General features: G+C 32.0%; 1 protein-coding gene and 1 long non-coding RNA gene across 47 annotated transcripts in view; one reads left to right on the forward strand and one right to left on the reverse strand.

The window, feature by feature from the left end:
• Positions 1 to 19,617, reverse strand: part of Dus1 (Dihydrouridine synthase 1) — a 104,030-nt gene that overhangs the window by 48,240 nt on the left and 36,173 nt on the right. For 35 of the 46 annotated variants that reach the window (XR_012458446.1, XR_012458447.1, XR_012458436.1 and 32 more), the window contains one exon: positions 5,260 to 5,408. The gene's annotated coding sequence lies outside the window, so the exon portion shown is untranslated. Of the gene's footprint in view, positions 1 to 5,259; positions 5,409 to 6,488; positions 6,577 to 10,637; positions 10,817 to 10,909; positions 11,061 to 16,542; positions 16,740 to 19,617 lie in introns of those variants that run through there. The other 11 variants (XR_012458440.1, XR_012458433.1, XR_012458429.1 and 8 more) reach the window with 5 other exon arrangements.
• Positions 39 to 954, forward strand: LOC141454116 (uncharacterized). Its single transcript, XR_012458449.1, has 2 exons — positions 39 to 122; positions 207 to 954. It is a non-coding gene; the product is annotated as an uncharacterized lncRNA (long non-coding RNA).

The following is a 19,617-nucleotide window of genomic DNA, read 5'->3' on the forward strand; positions in this document are numbered from 1 at the left end:
CTGCAATGGCTGCCTGTTGCCGCTGCCTTTATGATTCGATGGTTAATTATTTTGTTGTTTTTTTTAATTTAATTTAGTTTTTCTGTAATTATTGAAGATCTTTGGCAATGTTTACCTCCAAGGTAAATTTCTGTGGTTTTTGTTATTTTTTCCACTTTAACTTTGTTACTTTTTAACGTTGAGTGCTATTGCATTATTATTTTAAGAAAAAAGTTTTAGTTGCCGAGATGGATTACTGGCAGGCAGCATGAATATCATGGCTTGAAAGAGTATGAAACGTGCAAATAAAAAAGAAAACTAATGTTAAAATGTGCTGCAGAAGGTGGAGAAAAAGAAACTTGGATGGATAAAAAGAATTGAAGGTAAAATAATGGCTAAAGACATCCTAGACTTGGAAGGATAAGGAAGACGAAGAAAGGGCAGACTCAAGGAAAAGTGGATAGATCCAGTTGCAAGTGTTATTGTGAGTAGTTCTAATAATGATTAGATTCCTTTTCTGATGTTCATGCCCTTTTTGTGATGAGGACATTGATAATTTCACACGTAATACATCCATCCCCACATCATTTCAAAGCCATGGATGAACCACTGGTCGAAAAAAAAGTTGCTGGACTGATAAATTCAAAGAAAAAAACAAAAATCCAAAACAAATTTATTATTGTAGGTCCTGAACCATCCAAGAATTTTATCTCAAAGACAATGTTTTGTATGTATATTAAGCTGTTATTTTTTTTTACTTCAAAGGTGAGCTTTGATTAGAAGCTTTCTACTGATTCTAAGATAAAATAAAAACACATCTGATATACAAGAACTGTGTTTTATCTCATAAATTTTTATACAAACTGAATGAATTTCATGTAAATTTTCCCATTAGAATTATTGATGGTGTATATTTGTATAGCAATATGACTTAGTTTTAAGTGAACGAAGCAAAATAAAAATGATAAAAGTGAATTATAGTTTTATTTATTTTAAGTTAGAATTATAAGAATACTTACAATGTGGAAAATTAGGTGAGAACACACAAACCTAAAAACACTGAAAAACTCGCTTCTGGTATTTTGCAGCCGATTTCTAGCATTTTTTGCGGTGTCAATATCAGAATCGGAATATCTAGTCAGGGCTGTCTGCAATATTTCTTTGTTGAAATATTTTGCCACTGGACTATTCGATCTTAGAATACCTCTTCTAAAACCTTAATTTTCCATTGAAACCCTTTTATGTACAAGTAAATAAGTATAAAATAAAATATAGACAAAATGGCAATCCTCCCTCTCGAGTAAAAAGTAAAAAAAAAAAAAAAAAAACTTAGGTTAACCCTCAAAAGATTGATTGAAGATTTATTTGATGAAATCTGGTGTCGTTTAAACACCCAATCACCCTCATATGTTGAACGTAACTGGGATAAAAACCCCAATTCCCCAGTGGATGGAGGAGCATGGACATATATATTTTACCTTTCAATTTGCGGACGGCGGATAAGCCCAAGACTGGTTTAGAATTCATTACGTACAGGCAACTACCCTCTACACGGTTTTTCTCATTTAAATTAAAACACAAAACCACAATTACAATTTACCTCTTAATCTACACTCATAAGTGCATTTAATAAGGTTTAAAATAAATTCAATTATTACAAAGTTTTTGTGCAAAAATAAAATGTAAAAATTTGATGGAAAACACAACTTACTTTGTACAATAAGTATGCTAAGTTAAGAAAAAATGTTGGAGCAATTTCAAGAAAGTAGAAAATCCATTTAGTGTGTGCCACACTTGCGATAGAATTCCGATTGGAATCCGTGATGGAAAATAAACTTACGTAATAACATTTAAGCTTCCAGATAGTTTTTTCACACATGCACAAGAGTCCATTGTTACTTTATAATGCATTATACTTTAAAATGTAAAAATAAAATAAGTTTGCCTAATCGTTATAGTTGTAAAAAAGAAGAAATACGCTTATATAAAAGTGTATATAAGCAGTTATTTCAAGCTGTTACAAGTTTGGGATATTCCAAGCATATCAGAACAAGGATGTCTAGAAGGTACTTAACTTGATCTCTTATCGTTTAATGTCTTATATACTATACTTAAAGAAGTGTGGAACTTGCTATATTGATTCTTCGTTAGAGTCTTCTTTTTTGATAAGTACAATATCGATGGCAAGTTGTTGTTATCAGGTCTGAAGATATTTCTTTTATATTACAGTCTGGTTTATTGAGTTTTTTTTTTTTTTGTGAGTATAAATTTTATTGTAACCAGATAAGTTTCTAAGACTACTTAAATGAATAATGCAAGGAAAGTTAAAAGCCATGTTTTCAACTTACGTTTAGGATCCAGCACTTGTTAGGTATCACTAATTAGTAGTTTTAATAATTAAAAATTGTGTCTTTGAAAACATAATTGAAAATCGCTAGACCCTTCTAACTTCTTACTCCGCTTTGATGATCAGAAAACTGTTCTTAGCATGTTTTTTCTTTTTCCACTTCACCGATTTTCTCAAAAACCCAACAACTTTCTTTAAATATCCACGTTTACGTAAATGAAGAAAGTCAGAATTCCAAATTTGTAGAAAATGAATCAACTTATTTAGTTATATTTTTCAAAATGACCGCATCGATTTTCCTTCAACTTATAATGGTTCCGCAGCTATATTAAATATATCACTTTTATTTTCCTCGATTCTTTAAAAACAAGACGATTAAAAAAAAAAAGGTAATTTACTTACACCGGCGGAGGTTTCTACTGAACAAAAAAACTGTTGGAGCCTCCCCTTCTATCTAATCAACTGTTCAAAAAATCATATAATATGCAAACCTTTGCTAACGCAAGGAAGTATTATTTTTATATGGAATGAGATAGTCTCCTGAGATCCACCGCTTAACCGAACAGTTAAGTATCCTCTTACATTATTAGAAAGAACACCGATCAGAAGGATCAGAAAGAGCAAATAACAAACAGTTGCTGAGGGCGGCGAATGTAGACAAAAATGAGGATAGAAGCTACATCACTAACATTAAAATTAATAGTATTAATTCAATTGCTACAAATACAAATAAACCTAAACCTTTTGAAAATTGAAAGGCATGTTTAAACGCTAAATAATAATAATAGGGTCCTTTCAATTTTGACGAAGAAATTTAGAGATTTAAAAGGAATGCAATTGATACAGTATACATCAAAGCTGATAGTAAAAACCGAATTCGCCGTAAGGATCTGAATTTCGCCTAAAAAGAAGTCTAAAAACTGGACATATAACTTCTAAATTGTCGTACAAAAAACAATTAAAAAGATTACTTTTAAAAAAAAGGCCTACAAACACAAAATTTGTAATAGGAGCCAAATCTAATTACACCTCGAAGTAGAACCATACTATGTAACGCCACTTAGTTAATTTTGAAAACGTAATTGAGGGCGATATCTTACTCCTAACAGTAAACTAGAAATAAAGATTATTGAGTAAAGAGTACAACAATTTTTTCCATTTTTTTTTTGTTAAGGATGAAATAAACCTTGCTAAAGCAAACATTAAAGAAAAATGACCAAAAATTAAACAACTTTAAAGTAAAGCTCGATTTTTTTCACATCACCACAGCCACTTCTAAAGTGGCTTTATAACAAATAGAGATTTATATACTAAAGTAGTATGCTAGAGAATGGTTTAAATATTTGTTTTCCTGATGTTCTTCACAAAAAGCATTGTTATCTCAGTTGTGAGTTCTATAACAAAGGAACACATACAGTTGGAATATCGCCAATTGAGCCTCTGTCTGCGCATCGAGGATGCGAAAACTCTTGGAAGTTATTTTACAATAAGAAAACTAGGACAGTTACCTAGCGCTTCATTATACTCGATACTACACTGTTCCTTCTATAGCCGTCATTACAAATACAATAAAATAGAATAAAGTCACAAAGTAAAAAAAGAAAATTATTTATTTATTAAGTCACTTCGTATAACTTTATATAAATCTGTTTCCACGTGCCAACTGAGTTTATTGAAGCCATGAAGTGGGAACAATGATAAAACCACCAACTATACCAACTCAAACTTTATGCTTTTCTTAGATTTCTCGCAAGGCAGCATCATGCAACATGAAGAATTACAAATATTAGGAAAATAATACTACTGCTTAAATAAATAACTTTTGAGTATACATATGCAGCGCAAATAAAAAAAATAAACTATTAGAAACGTATTATAAAGTCTGTAGACTTTAGATTGAAAAAATAGGTTATCGCCCTTTAAATTTAGAAAATAAAATGTTTGGCGCATGCCCACCAACCAGTCCCTAAGGCATCCAATTAACTATCGTAATCTTTCCAAGTTTTCACCCTTCTATAGTACTTGGTAACATGGCCCTGTTTAGTTTGTAAAATGATTGCGAATCCACATATGTAATTTTCTTTGAGTAAAAGAAAAACATGAGATAAAACGCCTACATCCGAAAACGAAATTCCACGTGAATTAACACTTTTTATGAACCATAGACTAAATTTTTTAAATAATTATGCATACTGAGTGTTTGGATCACTCTTTCTCTACATACTGTTTCCCAGAATCAATATTTGATTTAGGAAACTTTAAAATCGCTCGGTTTGCAACTAAAGCACGTTGTATACCAGTTGTATACAATACCATTTTTTGTTTTAACTACATGCAAAGGAAAAACTTTGTTTAAGGAATCCATGTGAAAAACAGAAATCTATCAGTTTTTTTAAGTAAAACAATGAAATTTATAAGTTTTTTACTTGTTAAGAAAAAATACCACAATGTAATGGAAAAAAATAACTGCATATTTTACTTCAATCGTAATGGCGTCAGGATTCTTGGTACTGAAATAGCTGCGTTATGAAAAAAAGATCAAAACCAAATAAGAAAACAAATCTCCCGAGTAAATAATTCCTCTAGAATATTGAAAAATTCCCTCTCAATTAATTTTTAGCGAAGCTTATTTATAAATAAGCATCCAAACACTTTTAAAATTAGGAGTTTCTAAATTAAAGTTTAAGAGCTTTCTCTTGTATTTTATATTTAAATTTACTGAAAAATTGTACAAATAATTAAAGCTAATATTTAAAGGTTAATCGAAATTAACTACAAAAATAAGTATTCACAAAACTGCTAAACAATCGATCAAAAATAAAAAATTACAAAATAAGAACTTAAAAATTATTAGTCGAAATAATTAATAAAGTAAAATTATTATCTACTGAGCGTAAATTATCTAAAAAGCTTGATATATGACATATGAATACCTTTATTTTTCTAAAATAGGATTTAGCGTTAAAATTCCAATTTGATGAAAAGTCAAAATTTCCAAATTTAGTGATTATTTGAGAAGACTTGTAGCAAGATGTCACGAATGTTTCTGACTTTCCGGAGATTGTTCACGCTTCTATGAAGTCTGTAAAAATAAAACAAAGATAATCAGAATATGAATTAAAGAAAAATGAACAAATAAAAATTAGAATGTTAAAGTTTTTTTAAAAAATATTTTAGTTTGATCACATTTGATTATCATTTTCATTTTTAGACATTTCTATAGCGCTGTATACACAATTTTCGCCCTCTACACAATTCAGAATTAATACAGCAAATCCTTTAGCATCCCATTCTTTAAGATTAACTTCTGTACTCTGAGCATCCGTATTCTCCAGACCCTGACTTGGCTACTACCATTATCTTTGAGCGGACGTCATTGGACTTAACAGCCTGTAAGGCCAACTGGACGTAACTAAAAATGACGATTTTGGAATTAATTATTCCTTTGTCTAACTATGGGCTAAACGAGAAAGAGATAACAATTGAATCACCCCTCCGATTCTCACCCCTTTCTTGTTTCTCTTCCTGTTGTAGCGGATAGACGAGTATACGACACGGAAATATCTATCAGTGGAGGTCCCCTGCTTCCAAGCCCTTCTAACATATGACTTCTCAAAACCAAGCCCGTCTCCAGTACCTCTTTGATTTCGCTAAGCCTGCAAGGCTATAACCACTTTAAGAACCTAAATGAATTCCCATGAACATCTCTATCTTGAGCCATCGAAAATTTATATTATATATTCCCAGCAACATATTCTCAAGGACTGAGAACCAACTAGACAAATTTCTAAAAATATAATTTCTGGAGCTGTTGACAAAATGGTTCCAAAATATTTCAACACGCATAGTTTGTAATTTTAATAATTAAATTGGTTTATTAATGAGTTAGATTAAAAGGAAAATAATTGGTTTCTTGTAAATAAAACATAGATTGGAAAATTCAATAGTTGAGAATTTCCTTTTTTAAGATGACACTAGTTTTCTTTATCCCAGTTTTCGTAAATACCTAGCAATTTCATCACCATTTTCCGGACAATTTTTTATTTAATTAAATTAAAGGGGAAATATTCAAATGTTTTTTTAAAAAGAAATAGGACAACGCAAATGTTTTCAATTAATTTTAATTAAAGATAATCAGAGAAGCATGTTTAACCATCGTTACCTTAGAGGAAAAAATAAAATTAACATTTGTACGGCAGCCATTTCCACAGTTGCAGAAATTAACACTGTTTTCCCCCTTGTTTCAATCTCTGGAATAATTAACTTTTTTTAATTATTTTTGTCAATAGTGGGTAGGTTAATTAATTATAAGACATTCATTAATTAGAATAGCTTCAGTTATAAAAATGTACATTAACCAATCAATAAATTGTTTAAAACTTTATCCTCAAGTAAAGAAAAAAAAAAAGAACACAAGACCACTAGCCCACCACTGGACTTCAAAGAACAACATATCCGCAGAGGATATGGACTGGAATTTTGATAAGTTCTTTTCTGGTCTTTACAGCTAAAAAGTTTTTGGTATCTCCTTTGGTGCAGATGTCGCTAAGAAACTTAATAAAGAATACAAATAATTCTTAACGAAACAGACTGTTCAGTAAAATTCTTAGTAGTCTTATAAGAAAAGAAAGCAATTTTAAAATTAAAATTCAAACATGATTTGCTTCTTTAACTATTTAGTCTTGAAACAAGAAATTTTGACTTCTTCTTATTATTATATTATTTTCTAGAATCAAAAATTGTTTATCTTAATCTATCTTTTAATCCTCCACAAGGAGAAGCTTTTTCTCTGTTAAGGGTGTCAAAAAAACTTTATTATTATTATAATCTATCTTTAGAGTCAAACATCCAGCTTTTTACTTTCCCCATATTTTTACTTCTTCTAACTAATGTGCGCAAGATTTATTAAAAAGTAAAAGTAAAGTAAAGTAATCGCCAATTTTTTCAGGCGGGGCTTAACGTCCATCTACCAATTAGGTGTCGTGGACGGAGGCGACTAGCAAACATACTTTACTGTAAATTTCTTTTATTAACCATTAAATAAAATCCAAGGCCTAAAGACCGGGAATCGAACCCAGTACCACAATACATATTAGCTTCGCAGGTCTCGCCTCTAACCGCTCCGGCTACCGTGGCGCCCTCGCAAGATTTATTAGCAATCGAAGGATGCAAAGTCTAGGGTGAGAGAGAGGCTTAAAATTCAATCAATGTGCACGTTTAGCCTGGCCTGTGCGGTCTTATTGCGTTTTCTTGTTCTAGGGATTTTCTTTTTAGAAAATTTGAAAGTACCCATTCTGGCTAAATAATCGTATGACTCTCTGGATAAAGCTGAATCACTTACTCGTAGTCTTACCATAAGATTTACTTTACTTTGTTAACAAATATATATTTCTTTTATATAGTTTATATATTTATTTAGTTATTTTCAGCCATTGGCTGATTAAATCTAATATTTTGCTTTTATTTATTCAGAGTAACAAAATAAATTAAACTTTTCAGTCAAAAGAAAATCAAATTTGATAAAACTAAAAATCACTCGGGTTTTTTTTTTTTTAAGAAGCGTTCTATTTACTTCTAGACAGCGAGCTGCTTACCAATGATGGTTTTGTGGTTAAGTGAGTTTGGGAGACACAAAATGGTGACCAAAACGTTCTAAATTTTTTGAAGCAGACTCAATTTAGCTTGAGCAGAAAAAATACGATTTCAACCACTATTCAAGCCGCATTCAAGTGAAGGGATGATACTGAAACTAAACAATGCTAGTTTTTCTCTTTTGATTTTGACATTAGTACTTTTCGCGTCTTTTTTTAAAAGTAATTATTACATGCTTTCCACCTTGAAGAGAAAGGTAAGAATAAAATTAGAAAAGTTTTACCCTCAACTGAACAATTCTAATACAGACGACAATAATAAATAATAAAAGTCTAGAACAATAAAATATCACCTTAGTAATGTTTACCAAGTTTTTCATCTGAGAGTGGAGAAGTTGCTCTAGATGAACCGTACTAAATGTCAAATTCTACGCAGAGAAAATAACAAGACAATGGAGCACATTGTTAGCTGGCTGAAGTACATTATTACACAGACAAAAGAGGAGAAAGTAATGAATGAATGAACTTTATCAAGATACAAGAGCTTGAGTAAATTTCATTAAATTAGATAGGTCACGTTATCGAAATATTAAAACTTAGAAGAATTTATCATCTTATGGTAAATTGTAAAACAGAGAATCTAAACTAACAATAATGAGTAATTAAAAATAATTATTAGGAAACGATTTTCTTTAAAAAAGGTAAAGTAAAACAAAACTAAGAAAATAATAATCAGTAGAGTAAGAGAAATAAACAGAATCATAATCAATACATTTTGTGATGGAAGTACAAGGTACCTAAGGGAAGAAGTAGATGTACGAGCAGAGGATATCCCTCGAGTCGGAATGCATAATGCTCTGGTATAAGAAGAAATTGTATAGGTCCAGACTTTTCCTCTCCAGGGATTTTAAACAGAGAGTAAGATTACTGCCCTAGATATACCGGATAATTTAGTGAGTTTTAAGTGAATGCGCAGACGGCACTCAATTTTTAATTATTTACATAGTCAACGGAGAGGCTTCTCTGCAAGAGTATTACATCACTGTGAAGTATTAAAGAAAATAATTAAGAGTAAACATTATTCATTTTCAATTGCTTGCCAATTACGAGCAAATTTAGGTAGTTTATGTTAAATAGCTATTTCAATAAGATAAAAAAATAGGTAAACATAAAGGAATTTGTATTACAAATAGCCAACCGAACCCATCTTATCCTTTTATGCAATAACGTATCAAGATAAATTTATACAACGCTAAACAAATTAGGATTTTCTTGGATAAGCAAATAGAACACGGTGGTGGTCGACTGAAGAGGAAATATTTTTCCTAGGTTATTTAACCGACTTAGTAATATTTATGTTTGTATGTAAGCATACATGGTGAATAAGATCATTTCTAAGCAGATAGAGCTATCTACAAGCATTTGATAGCTCTTGGGGTTATTGAGTTACATACATTGATATTCAACGCTCTCATGTCTTAAATTCTTATGTAACCTTCTATAACCAGGACATAAAATGTTTTTACAAATTAAATTTATATCTGAAGATATGATTGGAATGATAATCGCAAATTTATATACAAAATTTACCAATCTAAAAACAAAAAATGTGATATCATTTTCACGATTTTCTCGTACCTATGTATATTCTTAGATTTCCACCAATTTCAAAGTTTTACTAAATGTTAATTGGTTAAATTAAAGAAACATTGTAGCAAAAGGACATAAGAGAAGTATGACGTGCAAGATTTGGAAGTTTTAGGAACTTATTTAAATCTTTCTAATACTACACAGATGGTAACTACGTACAAGTTCAGTGCAAGAGCTCTTTTTTTTTTTAGAGGAATCACCTAGCCCATGTTACCACCAGACTGTCCTAAAATTAATTTTCTCAGTAAAAAGTTGTAAAAGATTTTCTGAGTTTAAAATATATCAGGTATTTTTCTCGACCAGAGACTGGCATGTTGCCCCTAAGTAGGCTTACGAAGAGCCAAACCGGGACGCAGAGAAGGAAGAGGCTCATTTTCGTTTTGCTTTTCGCTTAATTTGTGTTTTTTATATTTGAAATGCAATCAAAATTATTAAGAACTGAAAACATATTAATAAAAGGGCGCGGGGGAACGATCCGCCGGGGTGTCGGTGTTGTTCAAGTTTGACCGGGACGCCGGGACAGGGATCTCAAACCGGAACCATCCCGGTCAAACCGGGACGTATGGTAAGCCTAACCCTAAGTAACTTACCACTTCAGTAATAAAGTTCTAAAGACGATAAGTTAGCCGAAGATGTCCTCGAATCCTCCACCAAGTCTTGCTTCTAAATTCAAGTGCTAATCTTCGCCTAATGCTGCATATCCAACGGCTGCTAAAGTCAAGGAAACTATAGAGGAACTTGGACAGAGTAGCCTACTTCCGCCAGCTGTCTACAAAATATACCTTTTAAAAAAAATAAACAACTTTTGGACAAAGTTCAGCGTGTAACAAAAAAAAAAAAAAAGTTAAAAAAGCAAACCAGGTTGAGAGGTTCTACAGTAACTTTCTTTGTTGCTAGACCATAGCACCCACCCATTTTTTCTTCATGATGCTTTTTGGCAATAATTTTTTTTTAAAAAGGAACTAAAAACCAAAGTGAATTACGGCATGAAATTGGAATTTATCCAAGCAATTTCGACTACCATAGATAGAATATTTCATCTCAACAATTGTAAGATGTCGGGTACCAACCTAGCAGACGACGTAATTGGATGAGCGATGTCATCTAATAGTACAACAATATCTAGCTCAAAAGGAGTATTTGTGATTTTTAGAGCGTACAATTCCTTGCTTAGTACCTGATGATATTATTACTACCTTCTAGTCCCAGTCTGTTCAACTAACCGTGATCTCTACTATATACACATGACCTGTAAATACATAAAAAGTACTCTTATACTTATTTATACATAGCATTACCGGCACAAGTAGTGAAGAGGTTAACAACAACAACAACAACAAACCTGAGGAAAACTTAACTAGAAAGTCATCAGAGTTGGCTATGGCGTCATCACAGCCTCCTACACTTCAAACTATAATCCCAATTCCGAGTTTAATTCAATTTCTTTACAGTACAATAGACTCCTTCAACTTCTATTCCATTATGAGAGAATTCTGTAAATAATTCCATTAAAGTACCTACTATTAGATTGAAATCAAATCAAGTTATTTCTTGAGCATTGGTTTAATAATTTTTATTTAACTACGATCAGCCCGATAGGAAAATTTTAATTTGAAATTTCCTCGAATCGATATCTATCGATATCTTGTAGTTATTTATTTTCAAAATAGTACGAGCAATAGTTGAGAAAATAAACAGAAAACAAATGAATAACCACCAAATAGGGAATGAATGATCCTACCATTTACATAGTACGAGAAACATTACTATTGATCAGATTATCATATGAAGTCAAGCGATGGAAGCGCATGGAACGCTATTTAAGTCATAGACGTCTTTATAAACCATCAACAGCCATTGGATAGAAAGTAACTAGAAGAAGAATGGTCACTGCTTCTGGTAAGAACAGAGTATGTATTTGTATGAATCTGTAAATTTAATTGTGGAACTAGAGGGGACAATGTAGAAGCAAACCTCTTAGAATCATAATGGGTAATATAAATATATGGGTAGAAACAAGGAATTACAAATTATAATTACAGTTAACAAGTTGTGCTTTCGCAAAACGATGTATTTCTGAATGAAAAAAGCCTGCCCTCAACCTTATAAAGAAGTAAAAGAAAGGAAATTGGCCCTTCTTCTTTCAACTGATCAACCCAAAACAGAATATTCACGACTTTTGGCCTAGCAAAGCAGGAGGGCTCTTTAACTTGATTAAATTAAAGACAGTGAAGAGGAAGTTAATAATGTTAACAAAATTACAGCACTTAATCATCAAAAGTTTTCAATTTCGAAAACAACAAATTTATATTTAAAGAAGATGAAAAGTAAATACAAAAAAGTAATACGTAACCAAATTTATAAGATTGTAAGTTTTAGTGGCAAAGTTTGCTTTGGTAAATATGTGAGTTTTGTACCTATCCACAAGAAGAAAAGATAGATAGGGCTTAACAGGAAACTAAAGTTAAGTAACAGTACGGGTTTTAATACTAATAGAATTACCAAAAACCTTGTTTCAGTATATTGTAAAACTTTGTGTAAGCTTCAATTTAAGTTTGAGTTATACATTGTTATGTAGGCTTCAACTTTATTATGTTTGTATTTCAATGGTAAAAATCTTGTTTGCATTCAAAATAGATTAAACTTAAGATTAAATTTATTTACAATTTTAAAAACCATACGCTGAAGTGATAAAATACTATTTTAAAGAGAATCTCTCCATTAAAAAAATCATTTTGCGAAGCAGTGGAAATGTCCACCAAAAATTTTGGACATTTCACGACTAAAAAAGAAGAACTTTTTTCAACACGATCAAAATCAAAATAAATCAAAAAGGAAACTATAGAGCTATTGGTACATGTTTCTATTAATCTATAACTGATCTAACGTTTTATTTTTTGTAATTTTCTTGAATAATATCCATCATTACTTTGTCCAGACTTGTTTTTTGTTTTCTTTTTTTTGGCATTGTCTTTCGCCAAACAGCCAGCATCGTCTAGGTGCTTATCACTAGAATATCACTCACTCTCCATTCTTACCTACAAATACATTCGCTTCACACATTCATCCCTCTACTATATACAACTATTTACATACAAACTGATGGATGGATCAGTACTCTATAATCCTGCCATCCTTCTAGCTTAACCGAAATTAAAATCACGTAATCCTTCTCTAATCATTTTCTTCCATTCATTCTAATCGGCTATAACTTTTATATACATTCATATTTTTTTTTTTTTTTTTTTTTTTTTTTTTTTTTTTTTTTTTTTGGCGCATCAACAGCTGAGGTCATTAGCGCTCGGAGCTTTTTCCAGTGCACTGCCGGCCTCCGGACAGTGTTCTCTCGTTACAGACAACACTGTCCATCACCGGACAGTGAGCTGTAAGAAGCTCCTAGGAAGAGAAAATCTAAGGGTCAGCTGCTGGATCATATTTCTTTGCTAGCTCTTCTACAGACTTAAGCACATACATGTTGGTGGAGAATATTATGTCTTCGTAGCGAAATGGTGCATCTAAATACCTGTATATGTCGTCAAACATTCGTTTCCTTTCTACCAAATAACGTGGACATATCCATTATTATATGTTTGAAATCCTCCTCCTCCTCATTGCAATCTACGCTAAGAGGAGAGGACCTTTTGTTGATCCTGTGTAGATACGATCCGCACACCGTGTGGTTCGCTCTCAGCCTGCTTATTGTCGTAACAACCCATTTATTAGTGACAGTTCCCCTTAAACCATGGTTGTCTAGGTAACTGATCTGCCATAGTTTTTATAGAATCTTCCTTTATTACCATTACTGTAATCTGTCTGCCATTTTTGCAATTATACACTTGATATTGGTGTGTGGTAATTTATAGTTAGCCATTTCCCTACTATTGGTGGCTTCCTTTGCAAGTTTATCCACAATTTCATTTTCTTTTACGAGTATACCACAAACTTTATTGGGGCAGAAAACCTGGGAAATTCGTAGCTTGTTTCCTTATAAAAATTCTACAATTTTCTTAAGGCCTAAGCCTAAAGAATACAAAACTAGTAGTCGTATGACTACACACTAACTGCGAAAGAGTTCTATAAAAATTATCTCATCTACAATACTTAACAAAAATAAGTTCTCACTGTTTATAACAAAACTATAAACTATTATTACATAGGAAACTAAGAAAAAAAGTGCTTTTAACAAGAATAAACTGCCCTGCAGAAGAGAAAGAAACTAATAGAAGAGAAAAATGACAAAGAAGAAAAAGAAGAATCGGAAGAAAGAAAAACATTTCTATTCATCTGACACAAAGCAGAACAATATAAGAGAGCAGTTGGTTAGATATGGAGTGTGCGAAAAGTGCCAGAGCGGTAAGCAAGTAGTGTGTCTACAGCTATACTTTCTTAACAAGCAAAGAGATAAAAAGCGGAATGAAATAAACACAAAGAAAAAGGTGAAAAAGTGGGCATAAAAAAGAATTAGAGATTTTATTTGCGGGTTTGTTTTCTTCTGCTTTTTCAACTTCTTTCCTAGTTATCTGCTTTATTTTAGAAATATTATTAATATATTAGGTATAAATATATTTAGCATTGTTTTACACATCTTGTGATAGGTAGATTATAAGAATGGAGGATATCCTTTTAACAGAATTTTTCAAGGAAAATCATTTAAATGAAAGTTAATGAACTAATTACACGCAATTAGTGCAAGACTTGTGATTGGGTAGGGGAAGCACTGTACTACTTTTAGGATAGTGCACCCGTCCGTTTCATCAATACCAGGTTTAGTACATAATCTTGATAGATGTATTATCAAGGAATTGCTTGGGATATCACGAGATATCTTACGATTATTGTAAACAGACCGGGAATGTTACTTCGGAAGAGAGTTTTAAGAGTTCTTTTGGGGAAGGCTGGGGATAAGGGTTCCGCGCAGTTCAGGAAACTACTTTACTGTTTGTAATCATCAGGTACTGCCATGTTGCTGAATATATTGAACATGCTTTCCTCTGAGCATGGCATACCCATCATTAAAAGAATGATTGAATAAAAAAGGCAACTGACAATCGAATTTTGATTAAAACCAGTAATAGAAAATATTCCGAAACGTCCATGCGGAGTAAATAACCGTTTTCTCTAAGAAAAGCACAGTGGCAAGGAGGAGACAGATTTACATACATCCTGACAAGATAGGCGCCTATTTTTTTTTTTTTTTTTTTTTTTTTAATAGCAAATCCCATTATGAACCGGGTACACGTCTCTGCAGAATAAGCGAAGAGTCTTTCAAAGAAGAGAGAAGCGCACAATAAAAGAGAAGGCCGAATTGACGTTAAAGCCTCTGGCTAAAACAATAAAAACTTACAACGGAAAGTGACGCATGGCTCAGTCTAAGAAAAAAAAAAAAAAAATGCAGATCAATTGCAAACAGGTTTCCTGAAAGAGTGACTCTTGCTGATTCACGGTGGAGTACTCTAGTCATCTCACGATGCCAGTGTCCAGAGAACTGTTAGAAACCTCGTGTTCTAGGCGCCACGGTAGCCGAGAGGTTAGAGGCAGACCTGCGAAGCTAATATGTATTGTGGTATTGGGCACGATTCCCGGTCTTAGGCCTTGGATTTTATTTAATGGTTAATAAAAGAAATTTACAGCAAAGTATGTTTGCTAGTCGCCTCCGTCACGACACCTAATTGGTAGTTGGACGTTAAGCCCCGCCTGAAAAAATAGGCGATTACTTTACTTTTTACCTCGTGTTCTTAAGATTTTTGTAGGAGGAAATCAACTTTCTAAAACAATTTTGAGATCTTAAGGTTGCTAAAAGAAATAAACTTCGGGGAGAGATCGTGGAATGAACCGGCCTAATCCTAACCACAAAGGAAGAAAAATAGACCCCTTTAAGCACGATATATCCTAAATACTCCCTTAACTGCTAAGTTAGAAGAGGAAAGAGATAGCCTTACCAACACCGACGGGCTACCTTTTCATTCATCAGGTTCACCCATAAATAAGGGTCCATTTTTTCTTAACTTCTATTGTTCTTTAAATAAAAATTGCACGGTATTGGCTAGCAGAAGTGCCCCTAGAGTAATCAAGTGAGTTAAAGCCATAAATAAAAAAGGGCAACACGAATATCCTGATGAAATATTCATTATACGGCTTAAGAAGTTCTTCTTCTTGATAGAACTACATTACCAGAGAACGTGACTAGCCAAATTACAAACCTATTATTTATGAGGCGTAAATAAGTCCTTTTTTTATAATCTTCAGAAGCAAAAATCTACTTATAAACTTCAACTTTATCACCATTAGTGCAAAATTATATTACCAAAGAATATGGTTAAATATTTTTTCCCCATAAACATACGATCGCAACTCCTGTTTTTTTACTTTCTCTTACTAGGAAGTATTGAGATCGATTTTTGTCAAATTTTCTGGATTGAGTTTATAAAGGAATATTCGTTTTATGGTCTCCTGAGACAGAAAAAGTAGGTTTTAGAAAATTAATACACTGTGTCAGCAGTATGTGTGTGAATATTAACGTTAAACTACGGTTTTGTTTTTGATAAATAGAGAATCTTAAAACAAACTCCGGTAAAACCATAATCTTAATAAAACAAAACGCTATTATCGGGCCCATAATATTTCCTCTTTTGAGTTATCAGTAAAAGTTACAAAAATATATTCTATCTTAAAATGTAATAGTAGAAAGAAAATCCATTTCAATAATGTAAACATTTGATAAATAGAAAAGTTATTTAGAAAGAAAAAGAAATTGCAATAGTAGCAGCGTGAAAATGAAAAACTAACTGACGTGAACTAACTCCGAATCTATCTTTCAAAGAGAGAAGTTATACATTGCTGTTGGAACTTATTAATATTCTGGGGTTAACTTACAAACAAGAAAAATAGTATTTCCAATTTTGCTTGGAATTATCTTTAGAAACTTTCAAAAGTTTAGTAAGAATAACTATTTTGTCGGAGTATAATGATACGAACCTAATATCCATATTGATTTTATCCGCCTAATAAATCGTAAAAGTAATTGTGGGGACCGCAATGCGATTGCAGATACATTCATCACTTCCAAGTGTTTTCATTTCGTATGTTGCTTTTACACCCGCCTGTTATTTGTTTTTTTCCATGTCCCATCATATCCCACCAGTGATTGTATTCCAGTAAAATGTTTTTTGCCCCTGTTAAACAAAAAAAAAAAAAATAAAGTAAAATAAAGCAAATGTTTGTTCTTTAGGTTTCAAATATTTATGTGTAAAAATGTATAATATTGTAAAAAGCAAAACAAGCAACAGACAATATTGCATGAGATAGTTAGCTGCAATTAAATATCGCATATTTTGCCATTTTTATAAATGGTTTGTTAGTTAAAAACAGAAGTGGATGTTTTTGAAATTTAGGGGGTGTTTCCCACATTAAATATTAGTATTTGTTTCAATTTACTGCTCATTTTTTTGAAATGCCAGTAAGATTAGGACGCTGAACATTATCTACGCTTATGGGTGGCTTAAGGGTACGTTTACAATGGAGCTGTGAGTATAGATGATAGCAGAGATGATAGCTGATAGAGTAAAATATAATCGCTGATTAGTGTGCAACATGTCCGAGTAGTGAAGAAGAGTTTTTATGTTCAGCAGCCACGAAATGGTATATTTTAAAGAAAAAACGCTTTTTAGAAAATATCATGTACATCCCATAAATAAAAAACGAAGAACTTTGGGTGAATTTCACCATTTATATAAGAAACTTAGAAATTATCCGGATCGTTTTTTTGAATATGTGAGGATGGGTCCACCCACATTCGACTATATTTTAGAAAAAATAAGGTCAAAATTAAGAAAACGGAAAAATTGTCATGGAAATCCTAAAACCATCGAAGAAAAACTAGTGATTAATCTTAGGTAAGTAATGATTTTATTGAAAAAAAACAACAAATAAATACACATGAAAATAAATGTAAGCACGATTTAAAAAACAAAATATTGTTTAAAAGTAAATAATAAAATAATAACCAAAAATAATGAGTAAAGACAGCACCAAATAATTTTTCGACGTCCATTTTGAAGCACCGATACTGGAGTTCAGCTAGCAGAAAAATGAAAAATTCAATTCTATCATCTATGCTCGTTTATAGCAGCGAGTATGAGTCACTAATCGAAGCTTCGTTGTGCACGCTCACATAAGAATGTACTAGGTTATTCTATAAGCGCTGATGCATCACTGCTATCATCTCCGCTATCATCTATGCTCACAGCTCCGTTGAAAACGTACCCTTAGTAGCCGTAAGTCCATAGATCCACGTCTGAATACTGGGGCGAAATCATGGAGGTTGGAAGAAAAGTATGAATATTCGACCAACTAATGGATGCCTTTTAGAAGAAAAACAGTTCTGGAAGTAAATAACTGGAGAACCCTAATATCATAAAACACTTCGTAAAGCCATATACTGCAAGCATCATTTTTCCTACCCTCTCCAAAGAGAACTCAATTTGGTTACCAAGGAATTCAAAAAAAATGTTCATAAGACGAATCAAGGACAAGGATACAATAACTACTTTCAAGTTTCCGATCAAACTCAAAACTTAACTTTGAGTCGGTTACAAATTAATGTGTAGGGAAAGTGAGAAAAAACAATAAATAAATATCTGGAATAAAGATAGAAGAAAAAAAGAAATTAAATCAGAACTGAGAAGGAACAAACAAAATTGAAACTGATGTGTTTTGCTAAGATTTTGAAGCGAAAATTGTCAGGAAATTTTTTTTATTTGAAAAAGATATAAATACATTTACTGGAAACTAACGACACGATAAAAATCTTTAGAAGGGCCGCTTTTAGTTAGAAGTTACACAGAAGTAAGAAAACATTGTAAATATAAAGTTTTTGAATAGAATAAATAGGAAAAGCTTTAGTTTTTTTGTTTTTTATACATAAAAAAGTTTGTCAAGTTACTTAAAATAAAAGCTCCTTTAAGACTTTCTAAGTCAAAATTACAAATAAAAAAACAGACAAAAGTCTTTTGCTCAGAACAAAAAAATGAAGGAGAGATTAAATCCAAACACTATTATCAGTAATTCTTATCAGTGTTCTGAACCATATTTTGTGAAACAAGATATCTATCTCTAACTTTACTCATCTTATTGTTCTAATATTTTGACCCTAACTAAATCATTCCCCAGCCTTAGGTAATGTCATGAAATTTAGCTCAAGTTTAAACTACAGACGTGATTTTTGAACAATGAAATATGCTTAGTTGTTATGTAAGGCTTAATTGTTTGGTACAATATTTAATGTTGGCTATGTAATAAGACATTTTGAGAATAATTTGAGTCTATTAAATCCATTTTAGAAAAAAAAAAGAGTGTTAAAAACTATGCATGGAATTACGAAGACAATGATTTTCGATTCGAACTCGCTGTATGGCGCCCAAAGACATGGGAACCTAACATTGGTCTTATTCCCCCAATTCCAACTCTTTTAAAGACAAAAAGTAAAAAGACTTAAATGACCTGCAAAACAACAATATTCCAATATCTTTTGAATTTCCAAATTAACACAATGGAAATTCTAAAGAATTCGATCGCTGAATCGATAAGAAGATTAAATATTTTTCATGTTACAGTACCTATTATAGTTTGGTGGATGGAAGTGAACCAACCGCTTCTTCAGTCCCTGTGGGTATCCCAGTGTAACTATCAATCGATACTAACATTTCCAACCCGAGGACCTGCAATTTTGAAATTAAGATTTTTCTCTAACTAAGCACAGCATAGTTCTCTGCTTGTAGCTAGCTCAATCCTTTGTGTTGCAAATGAAAGCTATTCATAAAAGTCTTAAATTTAATAGAATTATTTTATACAATAACTAAGAATAATGTAATTCGAAAGGAACATCCTATTATCCTGCAATAATGGACCGTTTAACGGGTGTTGATGAAATAAAAGCCATCTCCTTTCTAATACATCTCTACCAGTTTAATCCGATTACGCTGAATATTTGGGAAGTTTACTTTATGCGATGTAAAATACTCTGTTGCCCATTAAACATTTTTAACAATGAAA

Source organism: Rhodnius prolixus, unplaced genomic scaffold (genome assembly GCF_049639745.1).
Source record: "Rhodnius prolixus isolate KJV_2025 unplaced genomic scaffold, Rpr scaffold_9, whole genome shotgun sequence".
Taxonomy (NCBI): Eukaryota; Metazoa; Arthropoda; class Insecta; order Hemiptera; family Reduviidae; genus Rhodnius; species Rhodnius prolixus.